Here is a 6,929-nt window from a genome sequence, read left to right as displayed (position 1 = left end):
CTATGGGCTTTGGTGTGGGAGAGTGAGTGAGGTGTTTGTGTGTCTGTGTTGTGTCGTTGTTGGTACAGTTTAAGTGTGTGTTTCTGGGTGTGTACATGCGTGTGTGTAGCCTGTAATTTTGTGTGTGTGTGTGTGTGTGTGTGTGGGAGGTGTGTGTGTGTATATGTGGGTTCGTGGAATGTTTGTACCTAATTTTGTGTATCCTGTGTATGTGTGTGTGTGTGAGTGTGTGTGTGTGTGTGCACACACAGCTGTGTTTATGTGTGTGTGTATATACAGTGTATATACAGTAAGACACACACGCACACACGCACGCACATGTGCGCGTGCAGCGCCTTCATCTCTGACATAACTGTTACCATGCACACTGTGCCACTGACTATTATGGGCTGTTCTTTGTTTTGTCACAACGTGCCCTGGTGTATGGAATGGGAGGGGGAGGGGAACAGGGCGTGTGTGTGTGTGTGTTCACGTGCACGCGCGTGTGTGTGTGCGTGTGTGTGTGTGTTCTTGTATGTGTTTCCTCTTCAGGACCTTTTTTTTTTTCTGTCATAAACACTGACCTTGTCAGGACCAGTAAGACCACATGGAGACCAGAACCTGGTCCTAATGAGACCAGAACCTGGTCCTAATGAGACCAGAACCTGGTCCTCGTGGAGACCAGAACCTGGTTTCTGTTTAGGTTTGAACTGTGGTCCTGGTTAAGGTTCTGGTTTAGTCATTAACTGGTTATGGTTAAGGTGAGTGATAAGGCTTTGTTAAGTCCTGAGAAGAATAGCTGCACAAAGCTGTGTGTGTGTGTGTGTGTGTGTGTGTGTGTGTGTGTGTGTGTGTGTGTGTGTGTGGGGATTGGGTGGGGGTTGGGTGTGTGTGTGTGGACGTGTGAGCACATAATGTGTGCATGAGAGCGAGTGAGTGAGTGCATGTGTTTTTAAGAAGGTAAGATAAAATGGCCGCTGCTCTCTGTGTGTGTGTGTCTGTGTGTGTGTATGTGTGTGTGTCTGTGTGTGTGTATGTGTGTGTCAGCTTTAATAGTTCACATTTATTAATAAATGTGAATTCATGTCGTCATCGCAAGGTTTCAGGGGGAACAGGAAGTAGCGTCGCGCGCTCTGCTCGTTCACTTTATTCGGCGCACGGGTCACATGGTGACGCTTGTTCGTGCCTTCATTTACATATTCATGAGACCGTTTACACCAAAACACCTCCTTACACTTAGCATTATTGTTTAGCGGTTAGCTTAAAAATCTGAAGTGAAAAGCTTTAACTGTAGTTTCACCCTGAACTGGCGTCCAGGAAGTAGTGAACACAGTGAACTCGTTACAGCCTCCGCTAATGAGCTAATTAGCTTAAGTTTAAACTTCATTGATTGTGTTTATTTTCCGTGCTAGGATAGAAAGGTAGAAGGTAGAAAGACACGGCAAAGGAACTGGACATGCTAACAACTAGCCGCCGGATCCTGTTTGTCGAGTCATCGTCATCATCGGCTCAGGAATCACAGCGCTAACGTTAGCATCAGATTCAAAGCTACATGAAAACAATCGTAGAATTTTGACACTATTTTAAAAACATTAAAGTGTGTTTATATAAAGTCTGAACTGTGTTTACAGACACACTTTAACTGTAGTTTCACCCTGAACTGGTGTCCAGGAAGCAGTGAATCTGGATGCTAACGCCAGCCCTGTTACAGCCGCCGCTAATGAGCTAATTAGCCAATTAGCTTAAGTTTAAACCTAATTTATTGTGTTTATTTTCCGTCCTAGGATAGAAAGATAGAACGTAGAAAGACACGGAAATGGAACTGGACATGCTAACAACTAGCCGCCGGATTCTGTTTGTCGAGTCAACGGCTCAGGAATCACAGCGCTAACGTTAGCATCAGATTCAAAGCTACATGAAAACAATGGCAGAATATTGAGACAATTTTAAAAACATGAAAGTGTGTTTATATAAAGTCTGAACTGTGTTTTCAGACACACTGACTTTAATAAAACCTTTTTTATTTGACACGACTGTTGTTAGCTTCTAGCTTTAGCATCGTTACAGACTTGCTAACTTAACAACAACCACTGACACAGAGACAGGAGGTGATTATTATGGGGTGGTGAACAGATGCATATTATGGGATGTCTGTGTTGTCGAGTGGGGGAGGGGCAGAGGGAGTGAAGTGGGGGGGGGATTATAGTCTGGCCTAAGACTGCACACACACACACACACATCCTCATCTTTGTGTTCGTGTGTGTGTATATTAATGTCTTCACCTCATTCAGGTGCAGAGAGACACTCGTGGATCCAGGACCAGGACCAGGACCAGGACCAGGACCAGGAAGTGACACCGTCACCTTTTATGTGTCTGTGAGTCTTCGTCATATTTGACATTAAAGCAGTTCAGTCACATGACGAGAGGTTTTTGTGTCGCTGATGATTTTCACGACTGAAAAAAATAATCCCAGAATTCCGATTGTAATCTCAATCTTAGAATTCTGAATTTAATCTCAGAATTCTGATTTTAAACTCAGAATTCCGACTCTAATCCCAGAGAATTTACTATTTAAATCTCTGAATTCCAACTCTAATCTCAGAATTCCGACTCTAATCTCAGAGAATTCCGACTTTAATCTCAGAATTCTGACTTTAATCTCAGAATTCCGTCTATAATCTGGGAGAATTCCGACTTTAATCTCAGAATTCCGTCTATAATCTCGGAGAATTCTGACTTTAATCTCAGAATTCTGACTTTAATCTCAGAATTCCGACTGAGTGGACACAGTCTGTCTCAGGTGGACTGATGCGTCCTCTGTCTTTTGTCTCGTACAGACACTGAAGTCTGAGCGTGTCCAGAGAGCAGGATGTGGTGTGTGTGTGTGTGTGTGGGGGGGGTTGGAGTATTATGGTATGCATTTTGACTTACATGGTAATTTGACCCCGCCTGTAACCCTCCTCCTCCTCCTCCTCCTCCTCCTCCTCCTCCTCCTCCTCCTCCTCCTCCTCCCTGCACTGCTGCCACCACCACTGCTACCAGCCCTCTGCTTAATCTCCATGACAACCAGCAGCACAGGAGCAGTATTATGGTCTGTACTCCCCCCCCCCCCCCCTCCCTTTTTTTTTTTTTTCCTTTTCTCCTCAGAAATGATATTATTATCATTATGTGATGTGGTTTTTGTGTTTGAGGTGGGAGGAGCCTCCAGCGCCGTGCACGAGGTTTCTATGACAACTGCCCTTAGTATCCTTCTGATTGGTGATTATGGGATGTAAACCCCCCCCCATCCTACACCCCCCCCCCCCCAAATGCACACATGAACACTGTGTCCATAGTCAAGGGAGGGGGAGGGGGAAGATGCAAACCAAGAGAGAGAGAAGTTAATTTTTAAGTCGTTCTGGTTTGGGACGAAGAGACAGAGGGACGAAGACAGAGGGACCAAGACAGAGGGACGAAGAGACAGGGACGAAGACAGAGGGACGAAGACAGAGGGACGAAGAGACAGGGACGAGGACAGAGGGACGAAGACAGAGGGACGAAGAGACAGGGACGAGGACAGAGGGACGAAGAGACAGGGACAAAGACAGAGGGACGAAGACAGAGGGACGAAGACAGAGGGACGAAGAGACAGGGACGAAGACAGAGGGACGAAGACAGAGGGACGAAGACAGAGGGACGGAGACAGAGGGACGAAGAGACAGAGGGACTAAGACAGAGGGACGAAGAGACAGGGACGAAGACAGAGGGACGAAGAGACAGGGACAAAGACAGAGGGACGAAGACAGAGGGACGAAGACAGAGGGACGAAGACAGAGGGACGAAGAGACAGGGACGAAGACAGAGGGACGAAGACAGAGGGACGAAGAGACAGGGACGAGGACAGAGGGACGAAGAGACAGGGACAAAGACAGAGGGACGAAGACAGAGGGACGAAGACAGAGGGACGAAGAGACAGGGACGAAGACAGAGGGACGAAGACAGAGGGACGAAGACAGAGGGACGGAGACAGAGGGACGAAGAGACAGAGGGACTAAGACAGAGGGACGAAGAGACAGGGACGAAGAGACAGGGACAAAGACAGAGGGACGAAGACAGAGGGACGAAGACAGAGGGACGAAGAGACAGGGACGAAGACAGAGGGACGAAGACAGAGGGACGAAGACAGAGGGACGGAGACAGAGGGACGAAGAGACAGAGGGACTAAGACAGAGGGACGAAGAGACAGGGACGAAGACAGAGGGACGAAGAGACAGGGACAAAGACAGAGGGACGAAGACAGAGGGACGAAGACAGAGGGACGAAGACAGAGGGACGAAGAGACAGGGACGAGGACAGAGGGACGAAGAGACAGGGACAAAGACAGAGGGACGAAGACAGAGGGACGAAGACAGAGGGACGAAGAGACAGGGACGAAGACAGAGGGACGAAGACAGAGGGACGAAGACAGAGGGACGGAGACAGAGGGACGAAGAGACAGAGGGACTAAGACAGAGGGACGAAGAGACAGGGACGAAGAGACAGGGACGAAGACAGAGGGACGAAGACAGAGGGACGGAGACAGAGGGACGAAGAGACAGAGGGACTAAGACAGAGGGACGAAGAGACAGGGACGAAGACAGAGGGACAAAGACAGAGGGACGGAGACAGAGGGACGAAGAGACAGGGACGAAGACAGAGGGACGAAGAGACAGGGACAAGGACAGAGGGACGAAGAGACAGGGACGAAGACAGAGGGACGAAGAGACAGGGACAAGGACAGAGGGACAAAGAGACAGAGGGACTAAGACAGTGGGACGAAGACAGAGGGACGAAGACAGAGGGACAAAGACAGAGGGACGGAGACAGAGGGACGAAGAGACAGAGGGACTAAGACAGTGGGACGAAGAGACAGGGACGAAGACAGAGGGACGAAGACAGAGGGACGAAGACAGAGGGACAAAGACAGAGGGACGGAGACAGAGGGACGAAGAGACAGGGACGAAGAGACAGGGACGAAGACAGAGGGACGAAGAGACAGGGACAAGGACAGAGGGACGAAGAGACAGGGACGAAGACAGAGGGACGAAGAGACAGAGGGACTAAGACAGAGGGACGAAGAGACAGGGACGAAGACAGAGGGACAAAGACAGAGGGACGGAGACAGAGGGACGAAGAGACAGGGACGAAGACAGAGGGACGAAGAGACAGGGACAAGGACAGAGGGACGAAGAGACAGGGACGAAGACAGAGGGACGAAGAGACAGGGACAAGGACAGAGGGACAAAGAGACAGAGGGACTAAGACAGTGGGACGAAGACAGAGGGACGAAGACAGAGGGACAAAGACAGAGGGACGGAGACAGAGGGACGAAGAGACAGAGGGACTAAGACAGTGGGACGAAGAGACAGGGACGAAGACAGAGGGACGAAGACAGAGGGACGAAGACAGAGGGACAAAGACAGAGGGACGGAGACAGAGGGACGAAGAGACAGGGACGAAGAGACAGGGACGAAGACAGAGGGACGAAGAGACAGGGACAAGGACAGAGGGACGAAGAGACAGGGACGAAGACAGAGGGACGAAGAGACAGAGGGACTAAGACAGTGGGACGAAGACAGAGGGACGAAGACAGAGGGACGAAGACAGAGGGACGAAGACAGAGGGACAAAGACAGAGGGACGGAGAGACAGAGGGACGAAGACAGAGGGATGAAGAGACAGAGGGACGAAGACAGAGGGACAAAGACAGAGGGACGGAGACAGAGGGACGAAGAGACAGGGACGAAGACAGAGGGACGAAGAGACAGGGACAAGGACAGAGGGACGAAGAGACAGGGACGAAGACAGAGGGACAAAGAGACAGAGGGACTAAGACAGTGGGACGAAGACAGAGGGACGAAGACAGAGGGACAAAGACAGAGGGACGGAGACAGAGGGACGAAGAGACAGAGGGACTAAGACAGTGGGACGAAGAGACAGGGACGAAGACAGAGGGACAAAGACAGAGGGACGGAGACAGAGGGACGAAGAGACAGGGACGAAGAGACAGGGACGAAGACAGAGGGACGAAGAGACAGGGACAAGGACAGAGGGACGAAGAGACAGGGACGAAGACAGAGGGACGAAGAGACAGAGGGACTAAGACAGTGGGACGAAGACAGAGGGACGAAGACAGAGGGACGAAGACAGAGGGACGAAGACAGAGGGACAAAGACAGAGGGACGGAGAGACAGAGGGACGAAGACAGAGGGATGAAGAGACAGAGGGACGAAGACAGAGGGACGGAGAGACAGAGGGACGAAGACAGAGGGACGGAGAGACAGAGGGACGAAGACAGAGGGAAGAAGACAGAGGGACAAAGACAGAGGGATGAAGACAGAGGGACGAAGACAGAGGGACGGAGAGACAGAGGGACGAAGACAGAGGGAAGAAGACAGAGGGACAAAGACAGAGGGATGAAGACAGAGGGACGAAGACAGAGGGACGAAGACAGAGGGACGAAGAGACAGAGGGACGAAGACAGAGGGATGAAGAGACAGGGACGAAGACAGAGGGACGGAGAGACAGAGGGACGAAGACAGAGGGAAGAAGACAGAGGGACAAAGACAGAGGGATGAAGACAGAGGGACGAAGACAGAGGGACGAAGACAGAGGGACGAAGAGACAGGGACGAAGAGACAGGGACGGAGAGACAGAGGGACGAAGACAGAGGGAAGAAGACAGAGGGACAAAGACAGAGGGATGAAGACAGAGGGACGAAGACAGAGGGACGGAGAGACAGAGGGACGGAGACAGAGGGATGAAGAGACAGGGACGAAGACAGAGGGACGGAGAGACAGAGGGACGAAGACAGAGGGAAGAAGACAGAGGGACAAAGACAGAGGGATGAAGACAGAGGGACGAAGACAGAGGGACGAAGACAGAGGGACGAAGACAGAGGGACGAAGAGACAGGGACGAAGAGACAGGGAC

This window comes from Microchirus variegatus (genome assembly GCF_963457635.1).
Source record: "Microchirus variegatus genome assembly, chromosome: 13".
In the NCBI taxonomy this organism is placed as follows: Eukaryota; Metazoa; Chordata; class Actinopteri; order Pleuronectiformes; family Soleidae; genus Microchirus; species Microchirus variegatus.
This window is presented reverse-complemented; position numbering follows the sequence as displayed.